Source organism: Heptranchias perlo, chromosome 17 (assembly GCF_035084215.1).
Source record: "Heptranchias perlo isolate sHepPer1 chromosome 17, sHepPer1.hap1, whole genome shotgun sequence".
Classification (NCBI taxonomy): Eukaryota; Metazoa; Chordata; class Chondrichthyes; order Hexanchiformes; family Hexanchidae; genus Heptranchias; species Heptranchias perlo.
Genome location: NC_090341.1, coordinates 9,326,351 through 9,353,170, shown reverse-complemented (window position 1 = coordinate 9,353,170; position 26,820 = coordinate 9,326,351). Strand labels below are relative to the sequence as shown.

At 46.6% G+C, this 26,820-nt stretch overlaps 1 protein-coding gene across 4 annotated transcripts in view; it reads left to right on the top strand.

The window, feature by feature from the left end:
• The window catches only part of sema3b (sema domain, immunoglobulin domain (Ig), short basic domain, secreted, (semaphorin) 3B), a 294,532-nt gene that overhangs the window by 195,822 nt on the left and 71,890 nt on the right, over positions 1-26,820 (top strand). The window lies entirely within an intron of this gene.

Sequence of the window (26,820 nt, the reverse complement as noted above, 5' to 3'; positions counted from 1 at the left end):
GGCCTTTTGTGTCCCAGTTGGAAATGACGCCTCCCCCTTCTCTCCTCCTCCTCCCCACCCCCCCCCCCACCTCTCCCCAAAACCATTCCCTCCCTCTTTACCAACAGCCCCACTTTCTCAAGTTATTGAATGCATAGAATGTATCCAAAGATCAACCAAGTGTGAAGAGCGTATTTGTACCATTTGAATAGGATGTTGAGGCTGTGTGAACGCAGAGGGTGTGAAAAGAGTTTTGCTGCACCACCAGGCAGCTACCTAGAAAAGCGAGTTTCATTTGTTTGCCGTTATGAATGCTGCCTCATGTATGGGGATTGATAGTTTCCACAACAGTCTGGTTGCATTGCACCATGCTGGAGATCTGATGAACACTGTGAAAAGCTTTTAAAATTTTCCCCTCGCTTGGCTGCTCTAGATTCCTTGTTGCTATTGGTTACTCGGAGGATTTTTTTCAAATTGACAAACCTCCAAGTTGTGAAGGGCCAAAGTTCATGCTGCAGGATGACAACAACAACAACAACAACAACCTTCATTCATATAGCACCTTTAACGTAGTAAAACGTCCCAAGGTGCTTCACAGGAGCGATTATCAGACAATGTTTGACACCGAGCCACATAAGGAGGTATTGGGACAGGTGACCGAAAGCTTGGTCAAAGAGGTAGGTTTTAAGGAGCGTCTTAAAAGAAGAGAGAGGCAGAGAGGTTTGCGGAGGGCATTTCAGAGCTTAGGGCAGACGCAGCTGAACTCCCAGCTGCCAATGGTGGAGCGATGAAAATCGGGGATGCGCAAGAGGCATCCATTGGAGGAGCGCAGAGATCTCGGAGGGTTGTAGGGTTGGCGGAGGTTACAGAGATAGGGAGGGGCGAGGCCATGGAGGGATTCGAAAACACGGATGAGAATTTTAAACGCTAAAGTTGAAAAAGCAATGTAAATCAAGTAGTGATGTTAAACTTGGGTATTAAAAGCTTGTCGATTGCAGGGGACAGAGAAAACTGAGGGTGGGTGGGGGGGGTGATGGTAAGGACGACAGTTTTGAGGTCTCGTGAGAGAATGAGTTAGGGTAGGAGATGGCGTGACGAGACTTTATTTCACTGATGAGCACTTAGGGAGGAGGACAAGTATGTGACGTAGTAGTATATGTGCAGCTTTGAAGAAATAAGAGAGGAAAGTTCAGAGGATCATTGACTAGTATCAACGCAACACAGCGAAACAAGAAAGGTTATGGTGGAAACGGGGAGAGAAAGAGAGAGAGAGAGAGGGAGAGACTTAACCTCCAAACTATCTGTCTGTCTGTTATCAGTGACAGAGCGAATATCTTATCATACAACAAGCTCGCTCTTGTATCCTGTCCAAGACTGCATGAGAAAGGCGTTAGAAGAGCCTCCCCAGATAAGAAGGCAGCTTTGAAGTCTTGGATGGAATTGGGCTCCATAAGAGAGTTGAGAATTATCGAGGGGGAGGGAAGAGTTTGGCGTGAAAGAGGAAAGGGAGTGTTGAACTGAATGAGTGAGGGATATGATGCATCTTTTTGCATGGATGGGGAGTGAGTCAGTAGAGTGGGAAAAACATCCTCAAGAAATCAGCGATTGGGGAGGAGGGGGGTCGGGGGGAGGGAGAAGGAGTGGGGAGAGGGGTCGGAGGGTGGAGGAATGGGGAGGGGGGTCGGGAGGTGGGGATAAATATAACAAGTTAATATAACTAAAAGGCTGACAAGCTCAGTCAAAGCAGGAAAGTAACTTGGGCTCTGGGCCTTTTCAGGCCTGATTATAACCTGTATTTACGCTTGAAAACTGTGACAAATATCTGCCAATTTGCATTGTCTTTTTCGGGCCGAGCATGGAGTACACTCCAGGGCTGTTGGGAAGCTGAACTATTTCCTGTCCCCTGCCTCCCACTGTTTCTGCCAACTCTCAAACCTGTCTGCTCAAACCAAGTCTGCTCACTGCTCTTTAAATCTGCTTCAGACTCTAATTTTGAGCAGTCCAGGTGAGCAGAGTGTGTTGATTAGAGCAGCAGCTGGTAATTTCCTACACCACAGTGACAGGGTACCAGCACTTCACACCCACACACACTCCTGGTTAAAACTAGAGTGACTCCTCCAGCCCTACAACCCTCCGAGATCTCTGCACTCCTCCGATTCCGGCCTCTTGTGTGTCCCCGATTTCCATCGTTCAATGATTGGCGGCCGTGCCTTCAGCTCCTTAAGTTCTGCAATTCCCTCCCTAAACTTCTCCGCCTCTCCTTTAAGATACTCCTTAAAACCTGCCTACCAAGCTTTTGGTCACCTGGGAATTCAGGGATCCTTCCTGTGTCCCTGGTTCCTTCACCTGCGGGAAGTGTGTCCAGCTGTAGCTACTGTTTGACCGCTTGACGGCTCTGGAGCTGCGGATGGACTCACTTTGGAGCATCCGCGACGCTGAGGAAGTCGTGGATAGCACGTTCAGTGAGTTGGTCACACCGCAGATAAAAATTACTGAGGGAGATAGTGAATGGGTGACCAACAGACAGAAGAAGAGTAGGAAGGCAGTGCAGGGGTCCCCTGCGGTCATCTCCCTCCAAAACAGGTATACCGTTTTGGATACTGTTGGGGGAGATGGCTCACCAGGGGAAGGTGACAGCGGCCAGGTTCATGGCACTGTGGCTGGCTCTGCTGCACAGGAGGGCAGGAAAAAGAGTGGCAGAGCTATAGTGATAGGGGACTCGATTGTAAGGGGAATAGACAGGCGTTTCTGCGGACGCAACCGAGACTCCAGGATGGTATGTTGCCTCCCTGGTGCAAGGGTCAGGGATGTCTCGGAGCGGCTGCAGGACATTCTGGAGGGGGAGGGTGAACAGCCAGTTGTTGTGGTGCATATAGGCACCAACGATATAGGTAAAAAATGGGATGAGGTCCTACAAGCTGAATTTAGGGAGTTAGGAGTTAAACTAAAGAGTAGGACCTCAAAGGTGCCACGGGCTAGTCAGAGTAGGAATGACAGGATAGCTAGGATGAATACGTGGCTTGAGAGATGGTGCAAGAGGGAGGGATTCAAATTCCTGGGCCATTGGAACCGGTTCTGGGGGAGGTGGGACCAGTACAAATTGGACGGTCTGCATCTGGGCAGGATTGGAACCAATGTCCTAGGGGGAGTGTTTGCTAGTGCTGTTGGGGAGGGTTTAAATTAATGTGGCAGGGGGATGGGAACCGATGCAGGAAGTCAGTGGGAAGTAAAGTGGTGACAGAAACAAAAGGCAGTAAGGGAGAGTGTACAAAACATGACTGGACAGATGGTTTGAGAAAGCAGGGCAAAGACCAAGGGAAGTCTAGATTAAACTGCATTTATTTCAATGCAAGAAGTCTGATGGGCAAGGCAGATGAACTCAGGGCATGGATGGGTACATGGGACTGGGATGTTATAGCTATTACTGAAACATGGCTAAGGGAGGGGCAGGACTGGCAGCTCAATGTTCCAGGGTACAGATGCTATAGGAAAGATAGAGCAGGAGGTAAGAGAGGAGGGGGAGTTGCGTTCTTGATTAGGGAGAACATCACGGCAGTAGTGAGAGGGGATATATCCGAGGGTTCGCCCACTGAGTCTATATGGGTAGAACTGAAAAATAAGAAGGGAGAGATCACTTTGATAGGATTGTACTACAGACCCCCAAATAGTCAACGGGAAATTGAGGAGCAAATATGTAAGGAGATTACAGACAGCTGCAAGAAAAATAGGGTGGTAATAGTAGGGGACTTTAACTTTCCCAACATTGACTGGGACAGCCATAGCATTAGGGGCTTGGATGGAGAGAAATTTGTTGAGTGTATTCAGGAGGAATTTCTCATTCAGTATGTGGATGGCCCGACTAGAGAGGGGTCAAAACTTGACCTCCTCTTGGGAAATAAGGAAGGGCAGGTGACAGAAGTGTTAGTGAGGGATCACTTTGGGACCAGTGATCATAATTCCATTAGTTTTAAGATAGCTATGGAGAATGATAGGTCTGGCCCAAAAGTTAAAATTCTAAATTGGGGAAAGGCCAATTTTGATGGTATTAGACAGGAACTTTCAGAAGTTGATTGGGAGAGTCTGTTGGCAGGCAAAGGATCGACTGGTAAGTGGGAGGCTTTCAAAAGTGTGTTAACCAGGGTTCAGGGTAAGCACATTCCTTATAAAGTGAAGGGCAAGGCTGGTAGAAGTAGGGAACCTTGGATGACTCGGGAGATTGAGGCCCTAGTCAAAAAGAAGAAGGAGGCATATGACATGCATAGACAGCTGGGATCAAGTGGATCCCTTGAAGAGTATAGAGATTGCAGGAGTAGAGTTAAGAGAGAAATCAGGAGGGTAAAAAGGGGACATGAGATTGCTTTGGCAGATAAGGCAAAGGCAAATCCAAAGAGCTTCTACAAATACATAAAGGGCAAAAGAGTAACTAGGGAGAGAGCAGGGCCTCTTAAGGATCAACAAGGTCATCTATGTGCGGAACCACAAGAGATGGGTGAGATCTTGAATGAATATTTCACATCGGTATTTACGGTTGAGAAAGGCATGGATGTTAGGGAACTTGGGGAAATAAATAGTGATGTCTTGAGGAGTGTACATATTACAGAGAGGGAGGTGCTGGAAGTCTTAACGCGCATCAAGGTAGATAAATCTCTGGGACCTGATGAAATGTATCCCAGGACGTTATGGGAGGTTAGGGAGGAAATTGCGGGTCCCCTAGCAGAGATATTTGAATCATCGACAGCTACAGGTGAGGTGCCTGAAGATTGGAGGGTAGCAAATGTTGTGCCTTTGTTTAAGAAGGGCGGCAGGGAAAAGCCTGGGAACTACAGACCGGTGAGCCTGACATCTGTAGTGGGTAAGTTGTTAGAGGGTATTCTGAGGGACAGGATCTACAGGCATTTGGAGAGGCAGGGACCAATTAGGAACAGTCAGCATGGTTTTGTGAGAGGAAAATCATGTCTCACGAATTTGATTGAGTTTTTTGAAGGGGTAACCAAGGAGATAGATGAGGGCTGTGCAGTAGACGTGGTCTACATGGACTTTAGCAAAGCCTTTGACAAGGTACCGCATGGTAGGTTGTTGCATAAGGTTAAATCTCACGGGATCCAAGGTGAGGTAGCCAATTGGATACAAAATTGGATTGACGACAGAAGACAGAGGGTGGTTGTAGAGGGTTGTTTTTCAAACTGGAGGCCCGTGTCCAGCGGTGTGCCTCAGGGATCAGTGCTGGGTCCGCTGTTATTTGTTATTTATATTAATGATTTGGATGAGAATTTAGGAGGCATGGTTAGTAAGTTTGCAGATGACACCAAGATTGGTGGCATTGTGGACAGTGAAGAAGGTTATCTAGGATTGCAACGGGATCTTGATAAATTGGGCCAGTGGGCCGATGAATGGCAGATGGAGTTTAATTTAGATAAATGTGAGGTGATGCATTTTGGGAGATCGAATCGGGCCAGGACCTACTCCGTTAATGGTAGGGCGTTGGGGAGAGTTATAGAACAAAGAGATCTAGGAGTACAGGTTCACAGCTCCTTAAAAGTGGAGTCACAGGTGGATAGGGTGGTGAAGAAGGCATTCGGCATGCTTGGTTTCATTGGTCAGAACATTGAATACAGGAGTTGGGATGTCTTGATGAAGTTGTACAAGACATTAGTAAGGCCACACTTGGAATACTGTGTACAGTTCTGGTCACCCTATTATGGAAAGGATATTATTAAACTAGAAAGAGTGCAGAAAAGATTTACTAGGATGCTACCGGGACTTGATGGTTTGACTTTTTGGGAGAGGTTAGATAGACTGGGACTTTTTTCCCTGGAGAGTAGGAGGTTTAGGGGTGATCTTATAGAAGTCTATAAAATAATGAGGGGCATAGATAAGGTAGATAGTCAAAATCTTTTCCCAAAGGTAGGGGAGTCTATAACGAGGGGACATAGATTTAAGGTGAGAGGGGAGAGATACAAAAGGGTCCAGAGGGGCAAATTTTTCACTCAAAGGGTGGTGAGTGTCTGGAACGAGCTGCCAGAGGCAGTAGTAGAGGCGGGTACAATTTTGTCTTTTAAAAAGCATTTGGACAGTTACATGGGTAAGATGGGTATAGAGGGATATGGGCCAAGTGCAGGCAATTGGGACTAGCTTAGTGGTATAAACTGGGCGACATGGACATGTTGGGCCGAAGGGCCTGTTTCCATGTTGTAAACTGCTATGATTCTATGATTCTATGTCCTAATATCTGCTTATGTGGCTCGGTGTCATATTTTTTTTGATATTGCTCCTGTGAAGCACCATGGGATGTTTTACTACATTAAAGACGCTATATAAATGCAAGTTGTAGTTGAACAGCAGACAAACTGATGTAGAAGGCCTCTGGGAACACGGGGACTTGGGTTCGGGTGATAAAGTGTAATATTCGAGGCAAATCAATTTTCAGGGGACCGCAGGCATTCGTGAATATAATGAAAGTTTGTCTATTGGCAGAAACAAGTAGCGTTACACTTTTTGGGGATGTGCTGCTGGCTGGAACCATCTCATGCTGCCTGTGCCTATTGGGAAACCATGGGCATGCTGTCCTCAACGTTCAGCCGACTTTGTCTCGGTAAATGTGGTTATTCGTGGGTTGGCACCAGAAGAAATGACCACTAAAGCTGTTGGATTATTGTAAAAACCCAACCAGTTCATCAGTCTCCTTTCAGGGAAGGGAATCTGTTCCCTATCCGGTTCGGCCTATTCTTGTCCACACTGCATGCTTGTCTCTTGATGCCCATTGAAGTGGGCAACTCGAGATGGCCAATAAATGTGGCCTTGCCATCGTTGCCCACATAGTCGGAACAAATCTAAAGAAATAAATCTCTTTAAATCTAAAATGGCCGTCATCACCAGCAGGCTGACTTGTGACTGAATCACGCCCTTGCTTTGCGATGCTAATCGATGCATTTGATAGAGTTTTTAATGGAGTCAATATTAAAACTGTTCATCTGGAAATTATAAATAATAACAGCTGGACTGACCTAGATTTGCATAACATGTATTTCAATCTGTGTGTTTGTCAGGCCAGAAATAAATGACCGTGAAAACCTTCGGATAAAACCCGACTGGGTTCACCAGTGAAGGGAACCTGTCACCTTTACCTGGTCTAATCTACATGTGACTCCAGTCTCTTAATGCCCTCTGAAGTGGCCTAGGAACTCACTTAGTCATAAAAACAATTGCTATAGCAGAAGGCCCACCAACTAGGGATGGGCTACAAATTCGGCCTTGAGCATCATCTACATCCTGAGAACAAATCTTTAAAAATTTGCAGTTCAGTTATGATTCATTCAGTAGTTTGCAGGAGCACACAATTACACTTTGAGTTATTTACAGTGTTGTACGTCTTTGAAGGATATCAAGTACTCGTGATATAATGGAGGCACCAACACACCATAAACTATTATGGTGGAGGCCTCGAATGTGGGGTCCGAGGGGAGGGGTTGTTTTTTGGTTCTGTAATGTTTTGAGTGATGTGCAAGTTAACGTAGGCTGTGGGCTCTAAGAGATCAAGGTGCTTCTCGCTCCCTCCCCACTCTCTTCTGCCTCCCCCCCCCCCCCTCCAGTTTGGATTGGTCGGCTTGGCTCCCTAACAAAGAGGTTCATGGGATACCCAGGGCTGTATAAAACACTGGTTAGGCCACAGCTGGAGTACTGTGTGCAGTTCTGGTCGCCACACTACAGGAAGGATGTGATCGCTTTGGAGAGGGTGCAGAGGAGATTCACCAGGATGTTACCAGGGCTGGAGCGCTTCAGCTATGAAGAGAGACTGGGAAGATTGGGTTTGTTTTCCTTGGAGCAGAGGAGGCTGAGGGGGGACATGATTGAGGTGTACAAAATTATGAGGGGCACAGATAGGATGGATACTAAGGAGCTTTTTCCCTTCGTTGAGGGTTCTATAACAAGGGGACATAGATTCAAGGTAAAAGGCGGGAGGTTTAGAGGGGATTTGAGAAAGAACTTTTTCACCCAGAGGGTGGTTGGAGTCTGGAACTCACTGCCCGAAAGGGTTGTGGAGGCAGGAACCCTCACAACATTCAAGAAGCATTTGGATGAGCACTTGAAATGCCATAGCATACAAGGCTACGGAACAAATGCTGGAATATGGGATTAGAGTAGACAGGGCTGATGGCCGGCGCGGACACGATGGGCCGAAGGGCCTCTATCCGTGCTGTATAACTCTATGACTCTATGGCTAAAGGGGTTAAATTATGAGGATAGGTTGCATCGACTAGGCTTCTACTCCCTCGAGTATAGATGATTAAGGGGTGATCTAATTGAGGTGTTTAAGATGATTAAAGGAGTTCATAGGGTAGATAGAGAGAAACTATTTCCTGTGGTGGGGGAGTCCAGAACAAGGGGGCATAACCTCAAAATTAGAGCTAGGTCATTCAGGGGTGATGTCAGGAAGCATTTCTTCACACAAAGGGCAGTGGAAATCTGGAACTCTCTCTCCCAAATAGCTGCTGAGGCTGGGGGTCAATTGAAAATGGCAAAACTGAGAGTGACAGATTTTTGTTAGGCCAGGGTATTAAGGGTTACGGAACCAAGGCGGGTGGCTAGAGTTAAGATACAGATCAGCCATGATCTAATTGAATGACTGAACAGCCTTGAGGGGCTGAATGGTCTACTCCTGTTCCTATGTGCCTATATTCCGATTAGGGGGGAGCAGTGCTGCTTGAAAATGGCCCAAGCAGTGGGGTTCTTCCCCAGCTGCAGGCAGAGCTCAGGTTCGGAGGGTGGGGGGTGTGATGCTGACCTTTGTGATCTGCATGTTGCCTGAATCGCGAGTACTCAGCTGTTCCAGAAGACATTTCAATTCACTGCTAATTGAACTGTTTTCATCAGATTTCCGGTTTCATTCGACGAAAGACTTCCCGACATGTGAGGGAATAACAGTACCGGGTACGGTAGCATAGTGGTTATGTTACTGGGCTAGTAATCCAGAGGCCTGGACTAAAATCCAGAGTCATGAGTTCAAATCCCGCCATGGCAGCTGGCGAATTTAAATTCAATTAATTAATTAAATTCAATTAATTAAATAAAAATCTGGAATTAAAATACTAGTATCAGTAATGATGGCCATGAAACTACCGGATTGTCGTAAAAACCCATCCGGTTCACCAATGTCCTTCAGGGAAGGAAGCCTGCCGCCCTTACCCGGTCTGGCCTATATGTGACTCCAGACCCACAGCAATGTGGTTGATTCTTAATTGCCCTCTGAAATGGCCTAGCAAGCCACTCAGTTGTAAAATCTCGCCACGAAAAGTCATAATAAGAATAAAACCAGACGGACCACTGGGCACCGGACACGACAACGGCAAAACACCAAGCCCAGTCGACCCTGCAAGGTCCTCCTTACTAATATCTGGGGACTTGTGCCAAAATTGGGAGAGCTGTCCCACAGACTTGTCAAGCAACAGCCTGACATAGCCATACTCACAGAATCATATCTTTCAGCCAACGTCCCAGACTCTTCCATCACCATCCCTGGGTATGTCCTGTCCCACCGGCAGGACAGACCCACCAGAGGTGGCGGTACAGTGATGTACAGTCAGGAGGGAGTGGCCCTGGGAGTCCTCAACATTGACTCTGGACCCCATGAAATCTCATGGCATCAGGCCAAACATGGGCAAGGAAACCTCCTGCTGATTACCACCTACCGCCCTCCCTCAGCTGATGAATCAGTCCTCCTCCATGTTGAGCACCACTTGGAGGAAGCACTGAGGGTAGCAAGGGCACAAAATGTACTCTGGGTGGGGGACTTCAATGTCCATCACCAAGAGTGGCTCGGTAGCACCACTACTGACCGAGCTGGCCGAGTCCTGAAGGACATAGCTGCTCGACTGGGCCTGCGGCAGGTGGTGAGCGAACCAACACGGGGGAAAAACTTACTTGACCTCGTCCTCACCAATCTACCTGTCGCAAATGCATCTGTCCATGACAGTATTGGTAGGAGTGACCACCGCACAGTCCTCGTGGAGATGAAATCCCGTCTTCGCACTGAGGACACCATCCAACGTGTTGTGTGGCACTACCACCGTGCTAATTGGGATAGATTCAGAACAGATCCAGCAGCTCAAAACTGGGCATCCATGAGGCGCTGTGGGCCATCAGCAGCAGCAGAATTGTATTCCACCACAATCTGTAACCTCATGGCCTGGCATATTCCTCACTCTACCATTACCAACAAGCCAGGGGATCAACCCTGGTTCAATGAGGAGTGTCAAAGAGCATGCCAGGAGCAGCACCAGGCGTACCGAAAAATGAGGTGCCAACCTGGTGAAGCTACAACTCAGGACTACATGCATGCTAAACAGCGGAAGCAACATGCTATAGACAGAGCTAAGCGATTCCACAACCAACGGATCAGATCAAAGCTCTGCAGTCCTGCCACATCCAGTTGTGAATGGTGGTGGACAATTAAACAACTAACGGGAGGAGGAGGCTCTGCAAACATCCCCATTCTCAATGATGGCGGAGTCCAGCACGTGAGTGCAAAAGACAAGGCTGAAGCGTTTGCAACCATCTTCAGCCAGAAGTGCCGAGTGGATAATCCATCTCAGCCTCCTCCCGATATCCCCACCATCACGGAAGCCAGTCTTCGGCCAATTCGATTCACTCCACGTGATATCAAGAATCGGCTGAGTGCACTGGATACAGCAAAGGCTATGGGCCCTGACAACATCCCAGCTGTAGTGCTGAAGACTTGTGCTCCAGAACTAGCTGCGCCTCTAGCCAAGCTGTTCCAGTACAGCTACAACACTGGCATCCACCCGACAATGTGGAAAACTGCCCAGGTATGTCCTGTCCACAAAAAGCAGGACAAATCCAATCCGGCCAATTACCGCCCCATCAGTCTACTCTCAATCATCAGCAAAGTGATGGAAGGTGTTGTCGACAGTGCTATCAAGCGGCACTTACTCACCAATAACCTGCTCACCGATGCTCAGTTTGGGTTCCGCCAGGACCACTCGGCTCCAGACCTCATTACAGCCTTGGTCCAAACATGGACAAAAGAGCTGAATTCCAGAGGTGAGGTGAGAGTGACTGCCCTTGACATCAAAGCAGCATTTGACCGAGTGTGGCACCAAGGAGCCCTAGTAAAATTGAAGTCAATGGGAATCAGGGGGAAAACTCTCCAGTGGCTGGAGTCATACCTAGCACAAAGGAAGATGGTAGTGGTTGTTGGAGGCCAATCATCTCAGCCCCAGGGCATTGCTGCAGGAGTTCCTCAGGGCAGTGTCCAAGGCCCAACCATCTTCAGCTGCTTCATCAATGACCTTCCCTCCATCATAAGGTCAGAAATGGGGATGTTCGCTGATGACTGCACAGTGTTCAGTTCCATTCGCAACCCCTCAGATAATGAAGCAGTCCGAGCCTGCATGCAGCAAGACCTGGACAACATCCAGGCTTGGGCTCATAAGTGGCAAGTAACATTCGCGCCAGATAAGTGCCAGGCAATGACCATCTCCAACAAGAGAGAGTCTAACCACCTCCCCTTGACATTCAACGGCATTACCATCGCCGAATCCCCCACCATCAACATCCTGGGGGTCACCATTGACCAGAAACTGAACTGGACCATCCATATATATACTGTGGCTACGAGAGCAGGTCAGAGGCTGGGTATTCTGCGGCGAGTGACTCACCTCCTGACTCCCCAAAGCCTTTCCACCATCTACAAGGCACAAGTCAGGAGTGTGATGGAATACTCTCCACTTGCCTGGATGAGTGCAGCTCCAACAACACTCAAGAAGCTCGACACCATCCAAGATAAAGCAGCCCACTTGATTGGCACCCCATCCACCACCCTAAACATTCACTCCCTTCACCACCGGCGCACTGTGGCTGCAGTGTGTACCATCCACAGGATGCACTGCAGCAACTCACCAAGGCTTCTTCGACAGCACCTCCCAAACCCGCGACCTCTACCACCTAGAAGGACAAGGGCAGCAGGCGCATGGGAACAACACCACCTGCACGTTCCCCTCCAAGTCACACACCATCCCGACTTGGAAATATATCGCCGTTCCTTCATTGTCGCTGGGTCAAAATCCTGGAACGCCGTTCCTAACAGCACTGTGGGAGAACCGTCACCACATGGACTGCAGCGGTTCAAGAAGGCGGCTCACCACCACCTTCTCTAGGGCAATTAGGGATGGGCAATAAATGCCGGCCTTGCCAGCGACGCCCACATCCCGTGAACGAATAAAAAAAAAACAGAATCTCTCTCTTGACCGAATGTCGTCGTCCTAACACAAATTGTGTATCTCGTGTGAGAAAACAATTGCAGCTGTAAAGACAAGCACTTGCATCCTTCTAACCAGACTGGCTCACTCCCCCGTAAGTGTACGGTGCTGCAGAAGGCCCGACCCTAGGCCTCAAACCATTAATCTTCAGGCGTTTCCCCCCACCTACTGCCCCGAACTCTAGCTCTCTTGTTTCAATGTTTGTCAATTTTTAGTTTAATTTCGTGTCGCCGACCTGTCTTAAGCCGGTGGAAGTTGAGATGTTGGAATTTTGGCCCTGTGGTGTTGGATTCAAGTCAAGGTAGAATGACCAGCGCAGTTGGATTTCCATCCAAATTACTCCTCCTCTTGTCCTGAAGTTGCTGCCTCTTTGCAGGGCTGCACCTCCCACAGCTGCTATCTCTATTCTAGTGATGTAACCAACCGGCCATTTCTCAGCCTAGACATTGAGTGGTATCATCACAGTGGAGTCCGACCCTGTCCTCGTTTAACATTCACACATGAGTACTTTCCAGAGGAGTGATCAGGAGCAGGAACCCTGGCTGATCGGCCCCCTCTCTAGCTCAGGGGCACTGAATCCTCGTGTAGTGCATCTGTCTTCACCCTGGATCAGATCAACTCACTTAACAACGACCTGGGATATTTTATGTCTCCTTCCACCGAATGTATCTCCTGTGTATTTAGGCAATGGGCCTGGGTTATTGGTATCACCACTGCAACGGTTCAGGCTGTTTCTTGCAGTGCCTCCTTTCTCAGACACTGCTGTGAGGCAGTCGATAGAGTGATGGATTTCAGTTTTCATTGGTTTGAGTTTAAAGCACATTGGGATAAAGGGCAGATTCTGGATTTCAAGCTGCACGCTCGAGACATTCCTTTACCTGCCTGAACTGTCGATCATTTTAACTCATTTGGGTTAAAGAAAGAACTTGCATTTATATAGCGCCTTTCACGGCCTCAATCCCAAAGTGCTTTACAGCCAATTAAGTACTTCTAGAAGTGCAGTCACCGTTGTGGGGAGGGAAGAGGTGCTGAGCCATGTTGGTCTGGCCATCGTGGTGTGTGGGGCAGGCTGGATGGACCAGTTGGTCTTTTCCTGTCTCTCAATTTCACATGTTCATAATGTAAGGAAAGTGGCAGCTAATTTGCACACAGTAAAGTCCCGTGAACAGCAATGTGATAACGACCAGATAATCTGTTTTTAGTGATGTTGGTTGAGGGATAAATATTGGCCAGGACATTGGGGAGAACTTCCCTGCTCTTCTTCGAAATAGTCCCATGGGATCTTTGACCTCCACCTGAGAGGGCACACTGTACCTCGGTTTAACGTTTCATCTGAAAGACGGCACCTCCGATAGTGCAGCACTTCCTTAGTACTGGCACCAGGAGTGTCAGCCTAGATTTTGTGCTTAAATCTTTGGAGTGGGACTTGAGCCCACAACCTTCTGACTCAGAGGTGAGAATGCTACCCACTGAGCCATGGCTGACACGGTGGATAAATGGGGAGTCAAAGGATATGGGGAAGGGGCGGGAAAGTGGAGTTGAGGTAAAAATCAGATCAGCCATGATCTCATTAAATGGCGGAGCAGGCTCGAGGGGCCGAATGGCCTACTCCTGCTCCTATCTCTTATGGTCTATTGAGGAGGCCATTTGGCTCATCTCAGCTTGTTTTGTCGCCTCACTGCATCTTGATGAATCTAAGAGTCTTTACGTCCTTGACCCCAACCTGGAAGCTCATTCTACTTGTTATTTTGCTTCTACAAGCCGTAGATAGTTCTTATATAATGTGACCTCGAGAAACTACAGAGAAGTCCATGTCTTACCCCTGATGTAACACAATCTCCTGGTTGACTTATGTTGTGTAACAAGTCTCACTTGGCACTGTGAAAACATACAGATATAAATTAATGATTTGGAGCTCTGGGGCCTAGCGGCGCACAGCTGAATGTGGTAACTTCCATGCTGTCAGCTTGTTCTGCTACACGCCACCTGCTAGGCATTACACTTGGGGTTTGGTGTGTGAGGAGGGGGGGTGGTGGTGGGGGTGGAGCTAATTTGCAATCCTGGTGAATGAGCTCATCCCATTCTAGCTGTGTGCTGGGAAGGAGCATGCAAGAGACAGCTGTCTGTGGACACTTGTACATCTAGTGATGGGGGTGGGATGACACTGAACTACAGGAATCGTGGATGTGGAAGTTGATTAAAGTGACTGTAAGTAATGTTCCTGGAACGAGCTGGTCAGTAAAGCAGGAGGTGGGTGGGAGGCCGACGCCTTGTGTGGCACAGATTCGTTGCACATGTGAATGCAGCATGGAGACCTGCATTGTAACAGGTGAACTTGACCTCTTGTAAATATAGAAAAGAGAGGGCTGAGGGGGTGACCTGATCGAGGTCTTTAAGATTATGAAAAGGTTAGATAGGGGTAGATGTAGAGAATATATTTCAACTTGTGGGGGAGACCAAAACTAGGGGCCATAAATATAAGATGGTCACTAATAAATCCAATAGGGAATTCAGGAGAAACTTCTTCACCCAGAGGGAGGCTAGAATGTGGAACTCACTACCACAAGGAGTAGTTGAGGCGAATAACACAGCTGAATTTAAGGGGAGTTGCCGTCTTTCAGATGAGATGTTAAACCGAGGCTCATTCTACCCTTTCAAGTGGATGTAAAAGATCCCATGGCACTATTCGAAGAGGAGCAGAGCAAGTCTCCTGGTGTCCTGGCCAATACTTACCCTCAAGTAACATCACTTAATCAGATTATCTGGTCATTTATCTCACTGCTGAGTGTGGAACCTTTCTGTGTTCAAATTGACGGCAACTCCCTCAGTACTACACTGGAGTGTCAGCCTGGATTATGTGCTCTCTGGAGCGGGGCTTAACCCCACAACCTTCTGACTCGAGAGTCGACAGTGCTCCCAACTGAGCCAAGGCTGACATCTAAATAAAGCATTGACTATATTTTACGCAGAATGTACAGCACAGAAATAGGCCATTCGGCCCAACTGGTCCATGCCGGTGTTTATGCTCCACACAAGCCTCCTCCCACCCCTCTTCATCTAACCCTATGCAGTGACTACACCTCAAAAGTACTTAATTGGCTGTAAAGTGCTTTGGGCTGTCATGAAAGGCACTTTGTAAATGGAAGTTCTTTCTTCTTTTCTTTCTGTTTCTTGGAAATACAGTGACAAAAATCTTCTGGCACTCCCTGTCCATGAATAACCAAGGATATTCATTGTACCTGTTGTTATGGGCTCTTATCCTGTTACATAATACATCACTCATTGCCATCTTCAGAAGAAATTAAAGACTTGAATTTACTAAGCACATTATCATACCTGAAAGCATTTCACAGAGAATAAATTAGTTTGAATTGCAGCAACTGTTATTATGTAAACAAATGTGGCTGCTAATCTGTGCACAGCAAGATCCCAGTTGATCTGTTTTTGGCTATGGGGGGGAACGACGGCCAGCACATCAGTATAACTCCACGCTTTCCTTTGCATTGCGCTATGGTATCTTTATGTCCACTGGAACAAGTGGTTTAATGTCTCATCTGTAGGATGGCACCTCTGACAATGCAGCACTCCCTCAGTACTGCATCAGAATGCCAACCTTTTATTGTCCTTGAGCACTGAACCCACAATCTTCTAGCTCAGGAGCAAGAACATTAACAACTGAGCCTAGCTAACATATAATTCACTTTCCAATAATCAGGAGCACACATTCTCGTTGGTCATTGCTTCTGCTTACCAAAATAAGAACATAAGAAATAGGAGCAGGAGTAGGCCATACGGCCCCTCGAGTCTGCTCCGTCATTCAATAAGATCATGGCTGATCTTCTTCCTCAACTCCACTTTCCTGCCCGATCCCCATGTCCCTTGATTCCCTTCGAGTCCAAAAATCTATCGATCTCAGTCTTGAATATACTCAATGATTGAGCATCCACAGCCTTCTGGGGTAGAGAATTCCAAATATTCACGACCCTCTGAGTGAAGAAATTCCTTCTCCTCCTCTCAGTCCTAAATGGCTGACCCCTTATCCTGACACTATGTCCCCTAGTTCTAGACTCTCCAACCAGGGGAAACACCCACTCAGCATCTACCCTGTCAAGCCCTCTTCGAATCTTATGTTTTTCAATGAGATCACCTCTCATTCTTCTAAACTTCAGAGAGTATAGGCCCATTCTACTCAATCTCTCCTCACAGGACAACCCTGTCACCCCAGGAATCAGTCTAGGGAATCTTCGTTGCACCGTCTCTAAGACAAGTATATCCTTCTTAGTCAGACCAAAACTGTACACAGTACTCCAGGTGTGGTCTCACCAAAGCCCTGTAGAGTTGCCGCAAGACTTCCTTACTTTTGTACTCCAACCCCCTTGCAATAAAGGCCAACATACCATTTGCCTTCCTAATTGCTTGCTGTACCTGCATGTTAACTTTCTGTGTTTTGTGTACAAGGACACCCAAATCCCTCTGAACACCAACATTTAATAGTTCCTCACCATTTAAAAAATATTCTGTTTTTCTATTCTTCCTACCAAAGTGAATAACCTCACATTTCCCCACATTATACTCCATCTGCCACCTTCTCACCCACTCACTTAACCTGTCTATATCCCTTTGCAGACTCTTTGTGTCCTCCTCACAGCTTACTTTCCCACCTAGCTTTGTATCATCAGCAAACTTGGATACATTACACTCGGTCCCTTCATCTAAGTTATTAATATAGACCATAAATAGCTGAGGCCCAAGCACTGATCCCTGCGGCACCCCACTAGTAACAGCCTGAAAATGACCCATTTATTCCTACACTCTGTTTTCTGTCCATTAACCAATCCTCAATCCATGCTAATATATTACCCCCAATCCCGTGAGTCCTAATCTTGTCTAACAACCTCTTAAGTGGCACCTTATCGAATGCCTTTTGAAAATCCAAATATACTACATCCACTGGTTCCCTCTGTAAACACCATGTATTGTTCTATATGTATAAATGCGTAGGCTTCAAGGAGATCCTGAAACATTTGCCTGAGGAAGGAGGAAGTCTCCGAAAGCTTGTGAATTTAAAATAAAATTGCTGGACTATAACTTGGTGTTGTAAAATTGTTTACAATTATCTACCCTGTTAGTTACACCCTCAAAAAACTCTAATAGATTTGTCAAACACGATTTCCCTTTCATAAAACCGTGTTGACTCTGCCTAGTCATATCATGATGTTCTAAGTGCCCTGTTACTACGTCCTTAATAATAGATTCTAGCATTTTCCCTACTACTGATGTAGGACGACCAGTATTTCTACTTTATGAACCTGCTGTCAGTATTAAGCTGGACCAACTCGTATATAGCATGGGTTGATGCAGAGTAAAGTCCCTCTACTTTATCTCACAATGTGTCTCAAACCCACATTGAGACAGCACCACCCTTTATTGCACCAGCATAACACCACTGTTTTCCATAGCAACCATGCTTATGGCCTATCGTGTTGAGACCACCTGTCCAATTTTAACTCTGGGCCAGTTATTGGCGGTTGAGTAGTGGTGTGAGTTGGAAATAAGCTCCAGAAGTGTGAGCTGCGGTATTTTATCACGTCATTGGGACGCGACATGAGTATTTAAAAAAGGACCCCCGCTGGCTCAGTTGAGCAGGTTAAAATTGGGAATGGTCAACTCCTGGTGGCTCCAGGGCGGGTAAGTAACCTGGATAATCTTAACTGCCCACCTGCTTGGTTTCTGCCAGGTGGGTAGGGTTAAAATCACCCCCTACCATTAAAATTATTGGCATTTTTGTGCTGTAGACTGGGTTAAGGCTGCTCAAACGTGAAACAAGTTTGTCATTAATGCAGGTTCAAATTAAATATTTATGCTATAAGGAAGACTCCGCTATTTTAGCTTGGCCCAGGTTTTCCTGTCTCTCTTGGTCCTCTGGCTGTCTCTACAATGCTTGATTTCTACAAACTTGGTTAAGTTGTCCCTTTTGGAAAGGTGTGATGTGGAGATGCCGGTGATGGACTGGGGTGGACAAATGTAAGGAATCTTACAACACCAGGTTATAGTCCAACAGTTTTATTTGAAAATCACAAGCTTTCGGAGCTTACCTCCTCACTCACCTGACGAAGGAGGTAAGCTCCGAAAGCTTGTGATTTTCAAATAAAACTGTTGGACTATAACCTGGTGTTGTAAGATTCCTTACCTTTTAGAAAGAGCTTGGAACATTCACAGGTGTGAGTGGGAGATAACGGCGGTGGGGGGTGCAGTTGAACATTCATCACCTCCTGAATTCTCCATCCTGCGCGTATTAGAAGTCATGCCAAGTTATTTTCTCCTCTCCTTTTGTGAAGGCCCTGACTTGTGGTATAGTTCCATGGTTCCAGCAGCCCCAGGGTATCTTGTCCAGGTGCCCATCCCTCGTGTGTAAGTAAAGACAGAGAGTACTGGCAGGCAATTCAACCGTGGGTGACATCGCTGCCAAACCTGACATCCTCAAAAAGGGTTGCTAATCTATCTTTTCTCTCTACACACGTTGATGGCCTTGCTTTTTATTTCTGATATTTTTCTATTTTCATTTTGTACAACCAGCGTTTGACGGCTTTGGTGCACAGTGATGAGGAGTGGAAAAACTGTCAGAATTTTCCCCTAACTTGGGGGCTGCTTGTGACAATCTCCCCTCCACCCCCCCCACTGTCCGGGCGGAGGTCAGCCAGCTCCACACAAGACTAGAATCTTGAGTGGCTTTGTGTCACACAAGGCGGTGTCCTCACCCAGTCAGGGGAGATGGCAAGGCCTATTCTAATTGCATTCTCTTAATGATGGATTTCAAAGGCGCAGTTTGTAGTTCAGGCGGCACTGTGGGGGGTGGAGGAGGGGGGGAGAAGGAGAGAGGAGGACATCGCTAAGCTGTGCATCGTCAAGCTGTGGTTTCTTTTAATTAAAAAATAAATCAATTGTAGTAGTTCTTGCAACATCAGCCAAGTCTGAGGATTTAAGACTCCCCTCACCATCCCCGGGTAGTTGCCACTGCCTTTGTGCTAATGGTTTTCAATGCCTGCCAACTGGAATAGAGATCAGAGCGCCACTGGAAAGATCACCACTTTGCAGGTTGGCGGCTGGCCCCTTTGTTCTTTACCAGTGCGTTTACCGTAATTAATTTGCATTATGTAAAAGGCACTGTATTGCGCTGCAGCAGAGCATTGCAAAATAGTGCTACATGAATTAATACCATTCGCAGTCCTGTGACGGCCAATCCCCACTCCTGCACTGAAATGCTCAAAACACCAGGGACCCTTGAGGTATTAAGGGGAAGCTAGATAAGTACATCAGGGCAAAAGGAATAGAGGGGTATGCTGATAGGGTTAGATGAAGTAGGGTGGGAGGAGGCTCATGTGAAGCATAAACACTGGCATGGACCAGTTGGGCCGAATGGCCTGTTTCTGTTATGTAAATTCTATGTAGTCCCACTACAGTCTCATACATGTTCATTGGTCAACTTGATTCTCCTGTCTCTGTGAATACCTCAGCTGTTTTAAAGACATGTGTATATTGCATATAATGTATGATGCCATAGGGACCAAGTTAGGTGACACACCTGCTCCCTCAATGTTTCACACAAGTCAGTACCCATGAACGGTGCTGTGTTTCCACATAATTTACCACGTATTTCTCTCACACTTTCTCATGAAAGGTGATGTCCCTTTAAGAGAAAGACTTATCAAGCCTCTTTATGCAACTGGTACATTTCACAAATGAACATTGAATACAGGGGTTGGGATGTTTGTTGAAGTTGTACAAGACATTAGTACGGCCACACTTGGAATACTGTGTACAGTTCTGGTCACCCTATTATAGAAAGGATATTATTAAACTAGAAAGAGTGCAGAAAAGATTTACTAGGATGCTACCGGGACTTGATGGTTTGACTTTTTGGGAGAGGTTAGATAGACTGGGACTTTTTTCCCTGGAGAGTAGGAGGTTAAGGGGTGATCTTATACAAGTCTATAAAATAATGAGGGGCATAGATAAGGTAGATAGTCAAAATCTTTTCCCAAAGGTAGGAGAGTCTATAACGAGGGGGCATAGATTTAAGGTGAGAGGGGAGAGATACAAAAGGGTTCAGAGGGGCAATTTTTTTCACTCAAAGGGTGGTGAGTGTCTGGAACGAGCTGCCAGAGGCAGTAGTAGAGGCGGGTACAATTTTGTCTTTTAAAAAGCATTTGGACAGTTACATGGGTAAGATGGGTATAGAGGGATATGGGCCAAGTGCAGGCAATTGGGACTAGCTTAGTGGTATAAACTGGGCGACATGGACATGTTGGGCCGAAGGGCCTGTTTCCATGTTGTAAACTTCTATGATTCTATAATACGGCCAAACTCTGCTCAAAAGGAGAACGGAAACAAAATTTCAAAAAACGCAGTGCATACGCTTTAGAAATTGAGGCTTGAGTGTGGCATCAGCCTCAGCATCTGGGTGAGTCTGTCACTGTCCTCAGTACCTTGCTCTCTTCCCACTTGGTCTGTTTATAGACTGCGGGAAAGACGCATTAAAAGCACATCTATGCTGCGGCTGACGTCTGTGGGTCTCGCTGCTTGAACGAGGAGGGTCTGACAACTTGAAAGTGATATGTGAGCCCACTGCTTGACGTTTCGCCCTTTCTAAGAACCCAGAAACACGATCCAGAGGGTGTTTGGAAACTGCCTTTTTGTCAGCGTACGCAATCTATCACCGGTTAGATAAATGTGATGAGATAGGGAGTTGAGAGGTCGGAACGAGTGGCGTTTACCGAGGCCGCAAGCAAAGCTTGGTGAAGCTGAAGAGAAAGGCCTGATGGGTTTGTTATCTTGTTTTCTGGCAGGCTTTCAAACCCTCAGCATACGACCTGCTTAAGGGACCTGCGAGTCTTCTGCTTAATGGCCAGCTGACAGTACGATGTGATAAAGCCCCCGCTGTTTGCAGTGAGCAATGGGCGGTAAATTGAACCACTCGGGTAATCTGTGAATTCGCTGTGGTTTGGCTTAAATACCTCCAGGTCTTTGCCAAAACACTGAGGTCGGTGCTTGCCACGATGATCCAGAAAGTCGGGGCAAAGGTCGCGTGACACTTGGAACTTCCTACCTGTGGAGTTTATTCTATACAACTGCAAGTTATCCCAAATATTCCCATTTGATCCTTATGAATTTTTGGAAAGGGTCAAAAGCGGTTCAGGAAAATTAGCAGATAATGTGGCGTTTTCCCCCTTTTACTGCATGGGAAGGCGATGCCTATCGAGTTTACAGTTCTTCAGCTCGATCTTCTGGGTCGAATCCAAGTTCCCGTTACAATACGCTTGATTTATGTACCTTAGTTTCTTACAAGTCGCATGTTTCCTACATATGGCATGTCCAGCATGATCTGATCTGGCCTTGCTCACGTCTGACCGTACATCTCTAAAGTACAGAGTGCATGACTCCTGGGTAACTTCTGTTGATTAACGTGGGTGAAGATGACTTCACTGTCCATCATTTTGTTTTTCACAACCCCCTTTTCCTCCCCTTCTCAAGCTCGTCAGGCCACACTTTAAGTCTTCTGGTGATGGTTCCTCTCAGGGTCTGGTGCGTGATAAGCATGCAGGTGTTATCTGCCTTGGTGAGGCCCACTCTGGTATTTCAGCAGAGAAATCAAATGCATTGAAATTACCTGCCGTGCTACTTCTGTTCCTTATTTTGCTGACGTCAGCAGGCTACATATTAACCCTTTATCACCCATGTCTCCTAATAATGCCATTTTAGGGAACTGCAGTGAAATAAAAGGAATAGAAAGACTTGCATTTAACCGTAGTGACTCACGAATCAGTCACTTCGAAGTGCACTGAAGGTTATTATGTATACAAATGCAGCAGCCATTTTGCACACGGCAAGATGAATGGTTGAGGGACAAATATTGGCCAGGGAACTCTCTGTTCCTTAATTCGTGCTATGGGCTCTTTAACATCCACTGGAACTATCAGATACGAGCTAAGGTTAACATCTCATCTGAAGGGCAGCACCTCTGACAATGTAGCACTCCATCGGCACCAACTGAGCCAAACTGACACCTAGTGTTCCACGAAGAAACATGAGACCAGGGTGAAACCTGAAATTTTCTGCCTACATCAATAATTGCAAAGTTCATATTCCTGCTTCCACCATTAATTTTGATCCAATACTTCATGCATAGCAGCAAACTGCTTTAAGTCAACTGTGGAGCAACCTTTGCATTGAGTTTAATGGTAATCTCACAGTATCATAGTAATGTAAGGAATCTTACAACACCAGGTTATAGTCCAACAGTTTTATTTGAAAATCACAAGCTTTCGGAGCTTACCTCCTTCGTCAGGTGAGTGAAGGGTTCTGAAATCGCATAGCATATATTAGGCTGGGAGACGCTCACAGCAATCAAAGGTGTCGTTGGTGTTCAGACAGGTTAGCCACGGAAAACATTACATCCCAGTATACGGAATACACAATGGGTCAGATTACACAGACAGAGAGAGAAAGAGACCCGAAAGGCAGAGAGAGAGAGAATGTCCAGTTGTATTAAAAACAGATAACTTTTTTTTCCCCTCCCGCTGGTGGGGTTACGTGTAGCGTGACATGAACCCAAGATCCCGGTTGAGGCCGTCCTCGTGGGTGCGGAACTTGGCTATCAATTTCTGTTCGACGATTTTGCGTTGTCGTGTGTCTCGAAGGCCGCCTTGGAGAACGCTTACCCGAAGATTGGTGGCTGAATGTCCTTGACTGCTGAAGTGTTCCCCGACTGGGAGGGAACCAGTATCATAGTAGGTACAGCACAGGGGGAGGCCATTCGGCCCATTGTGCCTGTGCCGGCTCTTTGAAAGAGCGATCCAATTAGTCCCATAGCCCTGAAAATTTTTTTCCCTTCAAGTATTTATCCAATTCCCCTTTGAAAGTTATTATTGAATCTGCTTCCACCACCCTTTCAGGCAGTGCATTCCAGATCAATACAACTTGCTGCTTAAAAAAATGTTTCCTCATGTTGCCTCTGACTCTTTTGCCGATCACCTTAAATCTGTGTCCTCTGGTTACTGACCCTTCTGCCACTGGAAATAGTTTCTCCTTATTTACTCTATCAACAACAACAACTTGCATTTAAATAGCACCTTCACCGTAGTAAAACGTCCCAAGGCGCTTCACAGGAGCGATGCTCAAACAAAATTTGACACTGAGCCACATGAGATATTAGGACAGGTGACCAAAAGCTTGGTCAAAGAGGTAGGTTTTAAGGAGCATCTTAAAGGAGGAGAGAGAGATGGAGAGGTTAGAACCATAGAAAAGATACAGCACAGAAGGGGGCCATTCGGCCCATCATGTCTGCGCCAGCTCGAAAAACAACCAGATGCCCATTCTAATCCCACCTTCCAGCACCCGGTCTGTAGCCCTGCAGTTTACAGCACTTTAGGTGCAGGTCCAGATACTTTTTGAAAGAGTTGAGGGTCCCTGCCTCTACCACCAATTCGGGCAGCGAATTCCATACACCCACCACCCTCTGGGTAAAAAAGTTTTTCCTCATGTCCTCTCTAATCCTTCCACCAATCAGCTTAAATCTATGTCCTCTAGTTCTTGAACTCTCCGCTAGGGGAAACAGGTACTTCCTGTCTACTCTATCTGGGCCCCTCATAATTTTGTACACCTCAATCAAGTCACCCCTCAGCCTCCTCTGCTCCAAGGAAAACAACCCCAGCCTATCCAATCTCTCCTCGTAGCTGCGATTTTCAAGCCCTGGCAACATTCTTGTAAATCTTCTCTGCACCCTCTCCAGAGCAATTACATCCTTCCTGTAATGTGGTGACCAGAACTGCGCACAATACTCCAGCTGTGGCCTTACCAGCGTTTTATACAGTTCTATCATTACATCCGTGCTTTTGTATTCTATACCTCGGCTAATAACGGAGAGCATTCCATATGCCTTCTTCACAACCTTATCTACCTGTACTGCCACTTTCAGGGACCTGTGCACATGCATTCCAAGGTCTCTCACTTCTTCTACCCCTCTCAATATGTTCCCGTTTACTGCGTATTCCCTTTTACTGTTTGCCCTCCCTACGTGCATTACCTCACACTTCTCCGGGTTGAACTCCATTTGCCACTTTTCGGCCCACTCCACCAACCCATTGATATCTTCTTGGAGTCTACAGCTATCCTCTTCACTATCAACTACACAGTCAATTTTTGTGTCGTCTGCAAATTTGCCAATTATGCCCCCTACATTCAAGTCCAAACCGTTAATATATACCACAAACAGCAAGGGACCCAACACTGAGCCCTGTGGCACACCACTGGAAATGGATTTCCATTCGCAAAGACATCCATCAACTTTTACCCTTTGTTTCCTGTTACTGAGCCAATTTTGGATCCAATTCGCCACATTTCCCTGTATCCCATGGGCTTTTACCTTTCTGACCAGTCTACCTTGTCAAATGACTTACTAAAATCCATGTAGACAACATCCACTGCACTATCCAGGGAGGGAAGGTTTAGGGAGGGAATTCCAGAGCTTAGGGCCTGGGCAACTGGAGACACGGCTGCCAATGGTGGAGCGATTAAAACCGGGGATGCGCAAGAAGCAAGAATTGGAGGAGTGCAGAGATCCTGGAGGTTGCAGGACCGGAGGAGGTTACAGAAATAGGGAGGGGTGAGGCCATGGAGGGATTTGAAAACATGGATGAGAATTTTAAAAACGCGATGTTACCGAACCGGGAGCCAATGTAGGACAGGGGTGATGGGTGAATGGGACTTGTTGCGAGTTAGGAAACGAGCAGCAGTGTTTTGGATGAAGTTTATGGAGGGTGGAAGATGGGAGGCCGGCCAGGAGAGCATTGAAATAGCCAAGTCTAGAGGTAACGATGGCATGGATGAGGGTTTCAGCAGCAGATGAGCTGAGGCAGGGGTGGAGTCGGACGATGTTATGGAGGTGGAAGTGAGTGGTCTTGGTGATGGAGCGGATATGTGGTCGGACGCTCATCTCGGAATCAAAACTGTTCATGATTTTGAACACATCTATCAAATCGTCCCTTAACATTCTCTGTTCTAAGGAGAATAACCCCAGCTTCTCCAGTCTCACCACATAACTGAAGTCCCTCATCCCTAGTACCATTCTAGCAAATCTCTTCTGCACCCTCTCTAAGGCCTTGACATCCTTCCTAAATTATGGTGCTCAGAATTGAACACACTACTCCAGCTGCGGCCTAACTAGTGTTTTATAAAGATTTAGCATAACTTCCTTGCTTTTGCATTCTATGCCTCTATTAATAAAGCCCAGGATCCCACATGCTTTCTTAACAGCCGCCTCAACTTTCTATTAGAGGGGAGCTGAGGAAAAATTTTTTCACCCAGAGGGTGGTGGGGGTCTGGAACTCACTGCCTGAAAGGGTGGTAGAGGCAGAAATCCTCAACTCATTTAAAAAGTACCTGTATGTGCCCCTGAAGTGTCGTGACCTACAAGGCGATGGACCAAGTGCTGGAAGGTGGGTTTAGGCTGGGTGGCTCATTTTCGGCCGGCACAGACACGATGGGCCGAATGGCCTCCTTCTGTGCCTTAAATTTTCTATGATTCTAACTTGTCCTGCTACCTTCAAAGATTTATGTACATGTACCCCCAGGTCTCTCTGTTCCTGCACCTCCTTTAAAATTGTACCATTTAGTTTATATTGCCTCTCCTCATTCTTCCTGCCAAAATGTATCACTTCACACTTCTCTGCATTAAATTTCATCTGCCATGTGTCTGCCCATTTCACTAGTCTGTCTCTGTCCTCCTGAAGTCTGTTACTATCCTTCTCATTGTTTACTACATTTCCGAGTTTCGTGTTATCTGCAAACTTGAAATTGTACCTTCTATACCCAAGTCCGGGTCATTAATGTATATCAAAACGAGCAGTGGTCCTAATATATTTCCCTCCAGTCCGAAAAACAACTGTTCACCACTACACTCTGCTTTCCGTCCCTTCGCCAATTTTGTATCCACGCTGCCACTGTCCCTTTAATCCCACGGTTATTGTCATTTGAAGATCCATGACAATAACCATACACAGGTTAGTGACTGAGTCCAGGTAAATGAAACTAATGCCAATTGTTCAATTGGGTAGTGGTAAGACCAGTTGGCACACATCAAACAGGCCCACAATACATTGCACAAAGGAAGTTGTCGTTGTCTGGGGGAGACTGAAACATATTTCACAGAAATGAGAGCGGAGAATTGTGTGGTGACATCCTTGGCCAAATATTATAGCAAAAAGTTGAGTTGAATCAGCACCGATTATGTGACAGATGAGATACGATCAATTAGTAATGTCGTCTCAAAGGGCTATTGACCAGAGCTGCCCACTTTGAGCCTGTTTGATGTTCCATCCACTGTTTTCTCTAGTCTCTTTCCCATGGTGATTATTTTACACTATCTATGAACCTTTTCAAGGAATCTTCCTTTTTTGCCTCCCCCCTGTCACATTAGCCTGCAAGATTCTTTACTTGGTGAATGCTTTGCATACTCAGTGTTTTCAGATCTGTGTAAGCTGGTGTTTTTGTAGTGTTCCGCAATGAGTTT